Genomic DNA, 17,072 nt, shown 5'->3' on the forward strand with positions numbered 1-17,072 from the left:
GAAAGAATGTGATGGACTTTTGTATGGGACTTGAGCAGCCTGTATTCGTAGCCAGGGGATGCCCCCGTAAACATTTTAAGATTATGGAAGCGATGGGCAGACTATCGTGGTCTGGACCTGGACCCGCCGCCTGAGCGGACCGACCTACCGGATATTTGACAAATGGCTCCTGGATGGGGAGCAGGGAGTGTTTTGTTGGACTTGGCATGCAATGCACGGATTCTACGTAATTAGGTGGCAGCATTGGCACAGTTGGGGGGTGGGGGATCGGGGGGGTGTTGGTTGTTTTGATGTAAAATGTCTAGGATTGTACTGCTGGTATATTAATGTGTGCAGAAACTCCGTGTTTTGGAGCCTTGCATCATATGTGACCCCTGACAAATAAAATCTGTTTCCCCCCAAAAAAATCTCATTAGTTCAAAGAGATTTCTAGACACAGAATTCAGTGAACAAAGTTAAAGTATTTAAACCAGATATAAGACCGTTAGCTTATTTGGGGGGGGGGGGGGAATCAACCTATAAAACGATTTGGATTTTTCATAGGAGAGGTTGAACACAAGGGGTGGTTCACAGCTGGAAAGATGTATATTTCATGCAAATGTGATAGTGTCATCAGCTGGTTCCATCCAAGCGGTTTAAATGTTAGACCCGAACAGTGAACCTTGCATCGGCCTGAAAGTTACCACCATCTTTAGAGTTTGTACATGCTAAAGTTCCAAGAAACTAGACAACAGTGTACTTAATTTACCCAAAGCGCTTATGGAAGAAAGGAAAGATGGAGAAGCCCTGGTTAGGGCGTTATGTCAGGAATTCTCTGATCTGTATATAGGGAAATTAGGCTGTCTGTCTGATTATTCTCACAAATTTGTGTTGACTGAGAATGTTTCTCCAGTGGGGTGCATAGTATGAGGAGTACCTTTGGCGTTGAGACAGGCCATGTCTGCTGAACTTGAACATTTAAAAAAAGAAGATATTATTGAAGAAATAGAGGTGACAGGCTGGGTTGCTCAGGTCATGCTCAACCACAAAACTACAGGTGAGGTAAGACAGTGTGTGGATTTAAGGGGATTAAACAGAGCTGTATTTATAGAAATATCCTCTGTAGCGGGAATTCCGTTCTCCTACAGAACTGTGCATAGAGATTTGGAACCTCGGTGAATTAGGGTGGCCCAAAACTCACCTCAGTACCCAAAATCCCCTTACCAGGCTAGCTACAGTGTCTCATTGGTCATAACAAACTCCCAATGTTCAGACAAACCAGAACATGAACTTACGATACCTCAGGTCACGTGGAACACATGAGCGCTCTTTCGTTATACAATCATTTCAAACCAGAACGTGGAGTAAATGAGGAAACGTGCACATTTGAAATATTTATTTACTAATGCCGTCTTCTCAAACGTAGTATCTTCGATAATACAAGGAAACATATTATCACAAGCAAAGTTATCAGCATAGTTACTAGTCCATAGAAAGCAAAAGGTGACAGCATGCTAAAATACTGTAATGAATAAGGGTTAACAACACCTAATTCTCACCCTCCCTAACTAGCATATTATATTAATATCTAAGAAGGTCTCTTTGGAGCAGGGCGGCCCCATACCTCAAGATACTAGTATGAAGAGATCACATCAGCTTCCACCAGCTCTCTGCATGCGAACCGCATCAAGTGTGTATGTGTGCTCTTAGCGAAGCAATATAAAACGCTCCTAAATCCAGAATTTGCCAGGAGCTGCACTTATGTTATGTCTATGAAGGTGCGGAGATCAGACCTCACAACAATTCTGTGTCGAGTTATCTTTGAAGCTTCAGCACTCTCTGTACTGTGGTAAATAAATAATTAATTACCGGTACTATTTTTCTATATATTAACCAAAACAGATAGCTCAAATAAGAGGCAGGATCCGTGGAATCTGAGTCAGAAATGGCTTTAATCGGATGGCTCGAGCCTAAAGACCATAAAGTGGCAGGTAAGGGAATAGAATGGCAGCTGCAACGTTTCATCAACATTACATAGTATATATAGGAAAACATTACAATTGCATTGAATACAGTAGGCGTAACAAGTGACAAACGTAAGATAAGAACAAATGGGCGTACAAAGAAGGCGTGCACGTAGACATGTGATGAAAACGTCACAGAAGTGTCATAAATGGGTGGATACATGGAGGGGGCTACCTGAGCAGCTGGAACCTTTAACCTACTGGTGCGCGCAAACGGGCCATGACGTGTAACTAGGGAGAACTGGGGGCTCTGACCTCTACACTAGAAGAGGAGACTAAAGTCTGGGATGTCAGGACGACATGTACCTATAGCATATCTGGTATCTCGTGTTTGGAGTACATGTTGATAGAATCTAAAAGTCATCAGGGCAAAGGCTACTTGACACTAAGGCTGGTGCATGTATATATTCTACGTGTATTGCGTGTGCTATGAATCTTCTATGGATATTAATTCAGTAATTCTCTTACATGGAGACAGGAAGACTAGACTATAGCTGAAGATGTTTATGCGGTTCGTTAGCTTAGGAATGTGAAGCCGGGGAGCTGAACTGATAACTAGAGGCATAACTTATTCTTGGCAGACAGGCAGGCAGGCCAGGCCGGGCACCGCGCTGCTTGGCAGAAAGTAAGCGAAGGGTCAGGGATGCGGGAGGGGCTGCATCGCTCCTCGGAGTGGGTTCAGGAGACTGGAGCTTGAATCTGGTGTCCGGGCCCTTTGAGGCCTAGAAGCGGGGACAATTCGATGAATCTAACGTGCATAATGTAAAACGTTGGCAACATAGGCCTAATACTCGTTGCTTTCACGAGAACTGGAAACTGGCATACTAACGTTGGACACAACTATAATTGCGTCTTTATTCGGTCAAGGGGGAACATATGCATATCGATCATGCACATATGACATATAATGGGGAACACGTAGGCACACATGACAAGGCAAAATTCAATTTTCCTCATTCCCTCCTTGTGCCCTACGTTTCCTTCAGGAAACATCAATATTCATGATACCATCTATCTGTTCATAGAGCATAATTTGCTTGTCTCGGATCTTCTTGGAACGGGACTTAGGACTAGGAATACAAGAGGTAGCACACAAGCCGCAAATCGCAGGGCCACATTGTAAACATAGACAACAACTGAATATGATCATTACCACTATCCCTAGGAACGACAATACTTTCCATCCCCAGGCAGATATTATATTCCAGAACCAACCGGACCATGTCCAGGTGCCTAGATTCTGGTGTAACTGATGGGCTATTTTATGAAGTCTGGTTATAGCTGAATAAACAGACGGTGCGTTATTAGGAATGAAAACGCAGCAACTAGATCCGATGACTCTACAAGCTCCGCCCCTATCGGCCAGTATGACGTCAAGGACGAGACGATTTTGAAGCACGACAAATCTCATAGCAGATTGTTCTTCAGTTAAGTTACCTAGAGCGGAAGTAGTCTCATTCACTACTGCTTCAAGGGTTCTGGTTAGCCTACGTATTAGCTTACTATTTTGGACAGGACCTATGAAGAAAAAGAAACCTTTATTGAAGTCTTGATACTGTTCTAAGGCAGTTTCAGTTTGATCGACAATTGGGGACTCAGTCTCCCTTCTATGTCTAACGTGTACTAGATGTGTATTTCTGTGATAATCGGATGGGGCAAGAAAAACTGGTGGCAGTAGGAAGGCAATATAACATGTTCCATCCCAATCGAGGGGCAGACGTACATATGCGGTCTGACCACACACAAAATATGAATGACGTGAGGCTTTGAAATTATACTTCTCACTGTCGCTATACTCGACCACAGTAGTACAATCACTATGTCCTAGATGTACTGAACCATTCTTTCTGACACATAATTCACCTTTCACTGGTAGGACTGTAATAGCAGGCAAATCTGGAGTAGTCTCAGACTGAACATTCAAAACCATGAAATTCGATGAATAATTACCTAGATCATACACTTCATTTTCTAGATCTAACCCTGTTCTATGGGAAAGTCCTTCCTTGCCTGGGAAACATGTTCTATTCAAAAGGGACTTATCGTCTGAGGATTACATTATCGTAAACCATGCTCCACACGAACCATTGTGTGAAAACGGATAGGGAAAGAGTGGCAGAACTCCCTTCGGTGTCTGGAAAGGGGGGAGTCGACCACACACCCAACAATTAGTGGCATTGCTGGTCTGGTGTGAATAGTGTAACATTCGGATAAAAGTATTGTTGCGCATGGCAAGTCTGTAGGATAACTCGTGAGGAGGCAGTTCACTAAAAGTGTGCTCTACTGTATCATTAGAAGACAAATGTACATGTGAATCAATAGGAGGAAAATATACATGTAAAACATAACTTATGCATGTAACTGTAAGACTCAGAAATAACATAAACAGTAACGTGATCACGCATCGACTGTGTAAATTCTTACAATAGCGTATTTTCTTAGAGTTTCGACTAACTCTCTCACTATGGGGGTCTATCTCATACATGTCAGGAACCTAGTCTAACCGCTTCACCCGAGAGGGACTTAGACAATTAAACTGTCTGACTTACTAGACCTCAGTTTTAATTTATACTCCTGCTGCGGAGTTTTCTCTAACAGGGGAAGTTTAGAGTCAGTATCTGGGCAGTCCTTGAGAACGGGGCAGTCTTTGAAAAAAGTCTTTGGACGGAGTCCATGAAATCGTTTCACGTGACTGGAATGAATCCAGCCTTTGCGGCCCTCCACCTTGATTGCAGTCCTTGTGGTCATCAGAACTTTGGTTCTTTCCAGCGGGGCTCCAGCAGACTTGAACGATCAAAATTTCTTATCAACACTAAATCGCCGGGAACGACCTTGTGCGGTTTCACTTGCGTGTTGTCTGGAAAGGCAGCAGCGACCTGTGAACGACAAGAGAGTAGTGCAGACATCAAGGAAGCCAGGTAATCTGTCAGCATATTACTGTCAACATCTGTAATTTTACGGGGCATTGGTGTACCCCACATGTTCGGGGGACGACCGAAAATAACCTCAAAAGGGGACAGACCTGAACGGGAGTGTGTGACCATTCTCATATAAAAAAGGGCGACTGGCAGAGCTACCATCCAATCTACGCCTTTTTCTGCGCAAACCTTGGGAATGCGGATTTTCAGAGTCTGATTATGTCTCTCGACGAGGCCAGCTGCCTCGGGGTGTCGTACACAATGGAATTTCCACTGGTATCCTAACAGAAGAGATACTTGTTTCATGAGTTCGGATGAGAATGGCTGGCCGTTGTCTGAATACACGACCCTGGGCAAACCATAGCGGGGAAAAACTCACGAACCAACTGCCTGGCAGTGGTCGCGGCAGTGTAATCTGGGACTGGATATGCTTCTGTCCATCTGGACAAAGCGCATACTACTACGAGGACATACTTGAAACCTCGACATCGATCCATCTGAATATAATCCATCTGGAGGACTTCAAAAGGGTGGTCAGGAGGATGGAAGCCACCTTGTTCCACCGGAACACCTTTACCTGGATTGAACTGACAACATATCATGCAGGTACGTACTTTCTGTTTGGCTGCTGCTCGTAAATGCTTGTTAAACCAAATGTTCTGGATACTGTCTATCATGGCTTTCTCTCCTAAATGTGCTGGACTATGTGCGGTATTAATAATGACTTGAACCATAGAGTCGGGGAGAAACCATGTGGCTTTTCCCTTCGTCAACCATCCCTGATCTGTCTGGACCCCTCCTTGTTCAGACCATTTCTTGATTTCATCTGGGGTAGCATGTGTCTGTATGTCTAGTACATCTTGTGTAGGGTCTTTAACTGTCATACAAGTAGTCTGATCTGGAATATCTGTCTTGATCGTGTTAACTGGAGTGTCTGGAGTCTGAGCTGTAAGCTTGGCTGTTCGATCTGCTAGATCGTTACCTTGAGAAATAGTGTCAGTGGCTTTCGTATGTGCTTTGCACTTCATAATGGCAATGGCTTTCGGTAAATGTATTGCTTCTAACAGAGCTTGAATGAGGGGGCCATGCTGAATCTTGGCTCCATGAGAGGTCATGAAACCTCTTTCTTGCCAGAGTACTCCAAAGTCGTGAACGACTCCGAATGCATAACGTGAATCTGTATAGATGTTTACTTTCAGGTTCTTGGCTCGTATGCAGGCTTGGGTCAGAGCGACGAGCTCTGCTGCTTGAGCAGACAGGGTGTCAATACGATGTGTTTCTATAACTTCGGTTTCAGTAGTCACTGCATACGCGGCTACTAGTTCTCCTGTACTTGTTCTCATACATGAACCATCCACATAAAGTGTCAGGTCAGGATCAGGTAATGCAATGTCCGTCAGGTCTTGTCTTGGCTTCGTCATGATGTCAATAACTTCCACACAGTCATGTGTGGCAGGATTTGGAACAGTCGAGGGTAACAGTGTAGCAGGATTTAAAATATTGCAGCGTCTGATTTCTATGTGTGGCTGAAACAGTGTCAGTTCATAACCTGTTAATCGGGCAATTGTCAAGTGCTGAGTCTGTGTTCGGTTTAAAAGAACTTCCACGGAGTGTGGAACTTGTACTGTCAGAGAGTGTCCTAACACTATGGAATCACTTTGTCTGATAGCTAGAGCTGTGGCTGCAACTGACTTGAGGCACGCAGGCAAAGCCTGGGCTACTGGATCTAATGTGCTAGAAAAATAAGCACAAGGCTTGTGTTGTCCTGCTTGATCTTGCGTGAGAACAGATAATGCTGTACCATCACGTTCAGTAATGAAAAGTGTAAAAGGCTTACTGTAGTTCGGTGTCGCTAACACAGGTGCATTACATACACTTGTTTTTAACGAGTTAAAGAAAGCTTTATGTTCCTGGGTCCAAGGGAGGACAGTCGATGTGGCTGCCTCCTGTGTCGTTAACTGTATCAGTGGTTTAGCTAGATATGCATACTGAGGAATCCATTGTCTGCAGTAAGAAGTGAGGCCGATAAAAGCTCGTACCTCCTTCTGTGTCTTGGGCTGTGGAAGATGTGCTATTAACTGGATACGGTCAGGTGTCAACTGTCTACCCCACTTGGACAGTAAGTGGCCTAGGTATACCACTTGCTGGACACAGAATTGTAGTTTCGAAGGGGACACCTTGTGCCCCATCTCGGCCAGAAAATACAGGACTGTAAGTGACGCACGTTCGCAGTCACGTTCTGTACGGGCTGTGATTAATAGATCATCGATGTACTGGAGCAGGGCAGTGTCAGTTGGCATGTGAATACTGTCTAGTTGTCTTTTAAGTGCTTGACTGTAAATACTAGGACTTTCTGTGAAACCTTGAGGAGCTCGTGTGAATTTATAGCTTCTTCCATTTAAACAGAATCCGAAAAGGAACTGGCTGTCTGGATGAATGGGGACACTAAAGAAGGCGTTCTTGAGATCAATAACAGTAAAGAACGTAGCCTCAGAATCAATGGCTGTCAATAGGGAAGAGATATCTGGAACCACTGGGTACTGGGGTATGATACATTTATTAAGTTCTCGAAGATCAATCACTAATCGATAAACTGGAGGTGCATTTGGATCAGTACGTTTAAGAATCGGAATGATAGGAGAATTACATACATTGGAGTCAGTTTCTACAACCACTCCTTGAGCAATGAGCTCGTCAATAATTTTCGATAAGGCTGCTACAGCCTCAGGTGGCAATTTGTACTGTCGGATTCGTGGTAATACAACACCTTGTTTCAGAGTGACACGATATGGTGTAATGTGCATACAACCTACATCAGTTGGACCTTGCGCCCATAAATGCTGTGGTACATTCAGTAATCTTGGATCAAAATCACGTAACACATAATGACCTTTAAAATCACGTAAAAACAATCTCACACCTTCTGGGGAACAGCATATGACTGCACCTAACTCTTTCAATGTTTGAATACCTAGTACATTTTCAGGACAGGATTTCGTAAGTAACAAGTCTGTAGTTCGGGACAATGGACCAACTTCTAGGGAAACTGGTTTCGATATTTCATTAACAATAGGCTTTCCTGAAAATCCCAGGGAAACGTTTCTTGAGCCTGAGAGTGGAGCCCCTGGAACCTCGTCATGACTGATGGTAGTCCTACTTGCCCCTGTATCAATCAGAAACTTTCTGTCTTTCCCTAATACTTGACTGTGTACATAGGGACCCTCTTGATCTACAGGAACTTCGATGAGAGGCAAGCCAACCTCCCTCTCTAGGCTGTTTCATGAATACTGCTGATATTCTGGATAATCTGACTGTGCATACTGGTACATCTGTTGTGGAACGTGTTGTGTGGCAGCTATAGGCTGCGGTACTGTAACTGTCTGTTGTGCGTTCTGTGGTGGCTGGGAATTCTGCGGAACTTGTTCTTGTCTAGGAGGACGTGGTCTCTCTTTTGTCTTACCTGTAGCTATGTTGTGTTTCAGAACTGCACATTCGTTTATATAATGACCTGGCTGTTTACAGTAATTGCAGGTCCCTTTAACAGGAGCTGCAGAATGACTAGTCTGGTTCGGACCCCTCTTCTGACTATCGGGTTGAACAGACTGTGCAACTAGTACTTTCATTTTCGTGTCTTTCATACGTCTCCTTTCGTGTTCTTGCTCTTCCCTGATTCTATTCTGGTGATATTGTAGCATCTGGAGCATTTGAGATGGGGTATTAGCTTGCCACGTACTCTCGACTTTCAATACTCTATTCTTAACTTGCGGTAGAGAATTCTCAACTAGTTTGGTAACAAAAAGATGTGGATACGACTCACTACTTGTTTTCAGACCGCTATTAATAATGAAACATTTCTCAAATCTGGAATAAAAATCACTAGTGTCTTCGTCTTGTTTTTGTTTACAGGCTGAGATGGCATCCCAATCTTCCTTTTTCGTGGCTAGTAATCTTGGCAAGACCTGTATTAACAGTTCGGGCAACTCTTTGGCTTTATCCCCAAGACCAGTACCTGGGACTCGTGCATTATCTTCAGTTTCTAACGCGGTCCAATCTATCTTTTTCTCTCCCACCTCCCATTCCTTTTCTTTAAGTTTTTCATATATGCCCGCAGGCAACAGGACCTTTAACATGTTGATGATATCAGGATACGTGTATTCTCCCATACGGAGCATGTCCTTTAATTCTCGATGGAACCCTGCTGGATCTTTATCGTGACAGGGTATTAACTTTTTCATTTCTAGTAGTTCTATTTTCGTGATAGGGGTGTAAACAAATACTCGTTCGAGATTACCTCCCTCTCCCTTAACTGGATGCACTTCTCGTAACGGATTCTGTCTGTCTATGTAGAACGGAGGTGAAACTGGAACAAAATGCGGAGTCAAGAACGTTCTGTATTTGTGGCGCTGTTCTAAAATGACGCTAATTAAATCGGTACCTAGACCTTTCCAGCTGTTTAGTAATAACTCGTTCAATACATTATATAAGGGACCTGGATCGGAATGCTGACTCTCGTGCAGTGTAATGAGGTGCTGAATCATATACATACCCACCAGTCGCTGCTCGGCTGGGGGCAGTTTCAGAAACATTTGGGCCACTACTTCGTCTGGAAACGTGGCAGAATCACTAACCCATCGGACTGCTGATCGGGCTAGTTCTTGTTCATGCATGGTACTAAGTTCATGGTAACCTATTCGTAATTTCAGAACTTTATCGGTAGCCTGGAATACTTGTTCAAGAGAACACTGTTCCGGTACGGGAGGAGGAAAAGCTTTCTTGTGATCTAGGCGTGTGTGTCTATCGGGAAGTCTCGTTCTACCTACATACGCTATTCTACTGGGATTCTCGGTGTCTACATCTTCGTCTGAAGAATCATTCTCTTTCTCTGCTACTATTCTTGCTTTCTCTTTTTGGTGTATATCTATAATTTCTTTCCGGATCTTTCTGTACATGGTTTCTATACTATTTTGTGTCTTGTGTTTTCCGTCTGCTATATTGTCACTCCATTTTGTCAAGACTTTCATCTCTCCTGGGCTTTTATCAGGATGATCCTGTTCTCTTATTAAACAATTTATCAGAAATTGCAAAATCATGCCTTGAATCTCGACTTTCCGGTGTGCCATAGCTTCGTGAATACTTCTTGGGTTCTCCCCTGTTCGGATAAAATGATATATTCTGTCTAAATGTTCTTTCATATCTGATATGGTGATCAAGAAGTTTGCAACTCGTCGTAAACGTACGGAGTATAATATCATGTGATCTTCGCCTGGCACTGAATCATATCTACAATCAGTAAGGAACTTCCTGAGTGCTTCATACGTAGCCACTTTTGGCGTACGCTGTAATGCGGCATCTCTCAGCGTCAGGCGCTTTGTCTGAGGCGGGGTGGTAGGAGCACCTCCCCCTGCCCCTCCTGAACTGGAATCGTCAATTAATACTGGATGTGCGGCTGCTGGTAACGTGACTGGTACCGTAGGGGTACGTAATGTGGGTTGATCCTGGGGGACTGGCGCATGGACAGGACCAACGGCTGGAGGCACAGGAATTATATTATTAACAGGGGGCTGGACTTGAACTTGAACTGGCGGGGTAGGATTAGTGTTAGCATATTCTGGGACAGTATCGTCTAAATAGGAAGAAAGAAAAATTTCGGCTGCAGTCGGTTTATGACGCAGCTTAGTCGGAACCAAGGGTGGCGATAAATTATGGAGTGCTTCCGGGGTCGCCTTCGGCAAACCCTCGGCGAGAAGAGGATACATACCCTTAATAAGGGCATTTCTCTGCCTGTCTGACTGTTCTAAATCGTTCACCTTCTTCGATTAATTCCCTTTCTTGGGCTTTTTCGGAGGATTCTCTACTTAGTTCTGCTTTTCTGAATTCTTTCTCGGTTCTTCTATGAGATTCTTTACGCCATAACTCTATGGCATCTTTCTGAGACTGTCTAGCTTTCTTTTTCCATAATGCTTCTTCTACTCGCATGATGCACTCGGCATCCCATGTACCTGAAACAGGCCATCTATATTTCTCTTAAAGATGTTTAGTATAATCAACCCATAAATCTAGATACAGTATGGCATCTAAGCCATGCTTGTGATACATGAAATGTCCAGGACTGTCCCTGGGAGGGACAGGAACTGATTCTTCGAGTAACCCTTTTCGGGTTTTTATCTGACGTAATTTCGAAAACAGCGGCATATTTGAACCGTACTTGAACTTGAACACAATACACAATACACAATGAACAAGAATGAGTAGCAAAACAATCATTCATACCACGACATCAAGAACACATTAATAACAGTTCGAACAGAATACTACCTGATACATTGAAAACACAATACTTGAATTTCTCGAGAACGGACTTACTAGAATTACTGGATGCACTGCTAAAACAGTACAGAACATACCGGTCTCCTAAAGAGACACGTCATACCGTATCCACCTAGGTGAACACGTCGGACCGGATCTGTGTACCCAAACCCGTCGGACCGGGCACAAATTAATGAACACCCGTCTAGATACCCCCAGCAACGGTACTCACCGGGAAGCAAACTGAAGGCCTCGGACTGGACTGGACTGCTACGACGTCTGGTTACTGCTACGCACTACGCATGCGCTTCGGGCTTCGGGCTTCGGTTACAGGTGGGCCTCCGGATACCTCGGACCTTGCTCTCTCGGCTTGGGCTCTGGTCAGAACGACCCGCCTTCCTCACCGCCTCGTCTGGATGCCGGACCGCAGTCTCCGTCTCCTCCGTGGGCCTGAGGGAGACTTGAGCAGAAATATCTGCAGGTGCGCAGTAGAGGTCCGTCACGGCTGTAGAAGGGTCAGGGGGCCTGCGTTACATCGCCGGCGCGTGGGGAAGGGGCTCGTCCCTGTTCGGGCGCCATTTATGTGGTAAATAAATAATTAATTACCGGTACTATTTTTCTATATATTAACCAAAACAGATAGCTCAATAAATAAGAGGCAGGATCCGTGGAATCTGAGTCAGAAATGGCTTTAATCGGATGGCTCGAGCCTAAAGACCATAAAGTGGCAGGTAAGGGAATAGAATGGCAGCTGCAACGTTTCATCAACATTACATAGTATATATAGGAAAACATTACAATTGCATTGAATACAGTAGGCGTAACAAGTGACAAACGTAAGATAAGAACAAATGGGCGTACAAAGAAGGCGTGCACGTAGACATGTGAGGAAAACGTCACAGAAGTGTCATAAATGGGTGGATACATGGAGGGGGCTACCTGAGCAGCTGGAACCTTTAACCTACTGGTGCGCGCAAACGGGCCATGACGTGTAACTAGGGAGAACTGGGGGCTCTGACCTCTACACTAGAAGAGGAGACTAAAGTCTGGGATGTCAGGACGACATGTACCTATAGCATATCTGGTATCTCGTGTTTGGAGTACATGTTGATAGAATCTAAAAGTCATCAGGGCAAAGGCTACTTGACACTAAGGCTGGTGCATGCATATATTCTACGTGTATTGCGTGTGCTATGAATCTTCTATGGATATTAATTCAGTAATTCTCTTACATGGAGACAGGAAGACTAGACTATAGCTGAAGATGTTTATGCGGTTCGTTAGCTTAGGAATGTGAAGCCGGGGAGCTGAACTGATAACTAGAGGCATAACATATTCTTGGCAGACAGGCAGGCAGGCCAGGCCGGGCACCGCGCTGCTTGGCAGAAAGTAAGCGAAGGGTCAGGGATGCGGGAGGGGCTGCATCGCTCCTCGGAGTGGGTTCAGGAGACTGGAGCTTGAATCTGGTGTCCGGGCCCTTTGAGGCCTAGAAGCGGGGACAATTCGATGATTCTAACGTGCATAATGTAAAACGTTGGCAACATAGGCCTAATACTCGTTGCTTTCACGAGAACTGGAAACTGGCATACTAACGTTGGACACAACTATAATTGCGTCTTTATTCGGTCAAGGGGGAACATATGCATATCGATCATTCACATATAACATATAATGGGGAACACGTAGGCACACATGACAAGGCAAAATTCAATTTTCCTCAGTACAGACATAGTTTACTAAGCAAAGCTGATATCAGTGCAATAACATATTATTCTCATGTAAATCACAACGCTCTTCTAGGTTGAAAGCTAAATCAACAATTAAGTGTCGTGTGCAGAAGCAGCAAAAGGAAAAATTGCATTTAAACATTTAATAAGCTCATGCTAACTTAACACAGCATATAGATAAGCAGTAACTATATGACACCTCTTCCCAATATTACAGAGATGCTAGCTCAACTAGAGGGTGCTGTGGTATTCTCCACATTAGACCTCACGACTGCCTACCACCAGATCATATGTGGGCTAATGTCTGCAGCCATGGTCTTTCAGCGGGCGATCTACGATGCATCGGAAAATATCTCCGAGATAGAAATGTACATAGATGATGTATTTATGAATTCACACAGGAGGCCCATGTTCGTAAAGTGAGATCAGTTTTGGAAAGAATCTGGGAAAAGGGACTCGCATTGAGAGAAGCAAAATGTAAACATAACCAAAAAGAGACAGTATACTTAGGATATAAACTGACTGAAGGTGGTGCAAAACAAAATGAGCAATTGGTAAAGACTAATGAGAAATTACCTGTTCCTGACAACAAAGATTATTTTGTTAAGTTTTTGTGGATGGACAAATATTATAATAAATATTTTCCATGCTTCGCTAACCTTACATATAATCTAAGGACGTTGCTTAAAAAAGGAGTACAATTCTTGTGGTCTCTGCAATGTGCCTTAGCTGATGCCCCTTTACTACAGTTTTTAAAAAATATATATTTTTTTATTAGTTTTCCATATAACAGGCAGATAATACAGAATTATTAATACTCAGTGTACATTATAACAACAGTTCCTCTGGTCAATTGTCTCATTGTCCCCCATCATCACGAGCACATGGTTTTATAGCCTGCGGACTATCTCCCACTAGCCCCATAATGCTTTAACGTACCACAATCAGATAGAAGTCCATTTCCTGCTAATTGTCACGGAGCCCCAGTGCTAATTTAACCGAGTAATATAACAAAATAATAAGCCGACCTCCTCCAATCTCCCTCCCCACCCCCCCTTCCACCAGTGTGTCCTGTCTACTTGCAGCTTATAAGTGAAAGAACAACAAATCCTTCAGCAATACTTATTGCAGCAACAGCGGGATAGTGCTACCTGACCACTAAGCATTCCATTTCGACAGATGTACTACAGGGCTATGTCGGCAGTTTCCCTACTTCTCTTGTGGTTCATGGCGAACCCGTCTGTGCAACCAAGACCGAGCTTACATCTGAGTCTGCCTCTGGTATCTGCAATGACGCATCTATGGCCTCCCATGCCCTTGCAGCCTCCAATGCCTTATCATTATTAGTCCGCTTAGCAAGCTGAAGCCAAACTGTACTTTCACTCGTTGCCCATTTAATTAATTCTGCCTTCCACCTCTCAATGTTGGGCCCTCGCCTTGACTTCCAGTGCGCTGTGATATCTCTCTTAGCCAACAACAAACCTAGGTCTAAAAAGGTAATTGTTACCTTCGTTTTGGGTGTGTGCAGAAACCAGTGCAGTAAACAAGTGCTCATGTCAGGTTCTACTCGTCGTTACGCAACTCCGCAGAGCAGGTCGACTACCTGCTCCCAATACGTTCCCAGTTGCGGGCAATCCCACATCATGTAATGAAACTCAGACCCCTTCAGATTACAACGTGTGTACTGGGCAGTATCTAATTTAAACTACTTATTAATCTTAGCAGGAGTTAGGTTTGCCCTGTGTAATATGAAGAAGTGAACCAACTGAAATCTGGCATTCCTGGTACTTTTCCATGCTCTCCTAACTAATTGAGCCCATGTCTTCTCGGGTATCTCCTTACCTGGGTCCACCTCCCGCTTCCTTTGCAGTTCCCTCAGCGGCTCCATTCCCTCGCTCGCTATGCACCTGTACAGACATGTAATAGCTTTGAAGGTCCCCGCCGCCATCACTACATACTGGCACGCCATGGACTTCTGCGGTTCCAGCAGTCATTCCCACCAATGATGTTGCACTGCCGAAACCAGGGCAGAATGTAGTAAGTAATCCCCTTGAGGGAGGCCATATGTATCCTGTGGGCCTGATAGGGTAATAGAGCACCATCTTCATACAAATCTCCCAATACCTGTACTCCCATCAACTCCCACTCTGCCAACGCAGTCCAGTCCCTCCTGTGCAGGAGGGCAGTACACCTACCCAAAGGTATCGCGGGGGCTTACTACAGAGTTTTGATATCACACAAAAGTCAGTCTTAGTCACAAATGCTAGCACCAAAGGAATGGGAGCAGTACTTAAACAAGAACTAGGTAGTGAGGAACAAACTATTATGTTTATATATAGATGCTTGGTTGGCCCTGAAAATAGATACTCTGTCATTACAAGAGAGGCTCTATGTATCTATTGGGCAATCAAATTCCTTTGGGGAACACATTTTGTTGTGAGAACTGACCATAAGCCACTCAAAGGATGTATGTTGTAAAAAAGCTTGGATGCCTTATTAAGCAGAATATGCAAATAGGTTGTTACACTACAAGATTATGATTTTATGGTTGAGTACATCCCTTGAGTGGAAAATGAGGTGGTGGGTTGTCTCTCACATTCAGTATCTGATGAGACAAAAATGGAAACTAAGGTTGAGGATGATGTGTGGGAATTTGAAGAGTTCAATGTGTGTGAAGTTACTGACCGTGAACTGAAAAGCAGCAGAAAATGTGGGACATCCATATCACTGAAGATCCCCAACAAACCAAACCTTTTGTTGAAGCAGAAGTGGGACCTCCAACATGATGGAGAGTTCCCTGAGGATCGCTGTCCAGTATACATATATGCAAGGACATTCCCAAAGCGTACAAACAAAAGTACCTGTAGCGGCATCACATTGCAAAAAGTATGTTGTTTTTGACGATCATAGTAAACCCTGTAGAGTATTTAGAACTGTATCAGATGTAGGCACAATTAGATAGCGAACCTGTGGGAGGACAGGCCAGATAAACAGATGTGGATATTTTTCTTAATGTTGATGCTTTTATTGGGTCTCTCAAGTTCAAAGCTCAGTTCTAGGTGAGACTCCTTGATGTAATTCGGGTCTTCCTCCTCCTGCCAGTGGTCTTGCATCTTCTATCCAGTCTTCTCCTGGTTAGGTGTTTTCCCCGGAGGCTCGGAAATGTGGAAGAGAAAGGAGCAGTCAGTAACTGGGTTTTAAAAGGGAACGAGAGACGCAGACCCTTCACCTCACCCGTTGGGTGTAGCAGGGAAAAGAATGTGGGTTTTTGAAAAGGAAGTAATCAGAAAAGAATAATCAGAGAATACTTCTTCCTTGGTTTGTTTTCTATGTAGGGTAGAACTCCTCCTTTCTATAATATAAGGAACACCAATTATCTTAGACAGGTTGACAGCGTTCACTTCTTGTGTCCCGTCCTTCTCTTCCTACTACGTGCCTTGGATCAGGGGTGTGAGGGGTCTCTGGAACGTGCCTAGCGAGGGTAAAAAACAAACAATGCAAAGTGCTGGTTCGTTCGTACTCTTCGCCCCCTTCCATCCCTCCCCGACATGCTTGTTCCCACACTGCTACCCACCCGCCCCATCAGCACTTACCCACTCCGCTGCAACTCTCCTGAGCTGCGGCCGCACTTCCGCATCCTCTGATGGACACCACCACTCCTCGCTCTACCGTTCAACTTCTTCCTCGGCTTCGGCTTCCTCCCATGGTCCTTCTTTGGGCTTTCTCTGGAGGTCAGCTTCAGTCGCGTTGTCTCCACCTCTTTTACTCGATTCCGGGTCTCTCTCTGTTGTCTCTGTCTCATTCTTTTTCTCTCTCTCTCTCCCAGAGAGTCTTTCTGGGGTCAGCTCCGCCTCCTGGTGCATGGTTCATCTAACACCTCTCCTCCTGCGATGACACATGATAGGGAGGAGGGGTTATTTCCTGATACTGGATGGGTCTTTATTTTGGTTTTAGGTAACGTCCTGCCTCTGCTAGTCGGACCACGGACCTTTATCCGGGTGTGCAGGTACATTTTGTGGACCGGGCTGGTTTACCTCACATCCCCCTTCCCTAGCTGTCTTTCTAGTAGTATTGCTTTTTACTGTGGATATCTGGACAAAAAATCCACATTGACTTGA

The sequence above is a fragment of the Lissotriton helveticus genome, chromosome 4_1 (assembly GCF_964261635.1).
Source record: "Lissotriton helveticus chromosome 4_1, aLisHel1.1, whole genome shotgun sequence".
Classification (NCBI taxonomy): domain Eukaryota; kingdom Metazoa; phylum Chordata; class Amphibia; order Caudata; family Salamandridae; genus Lissotriton; species Lissotriton helveticus.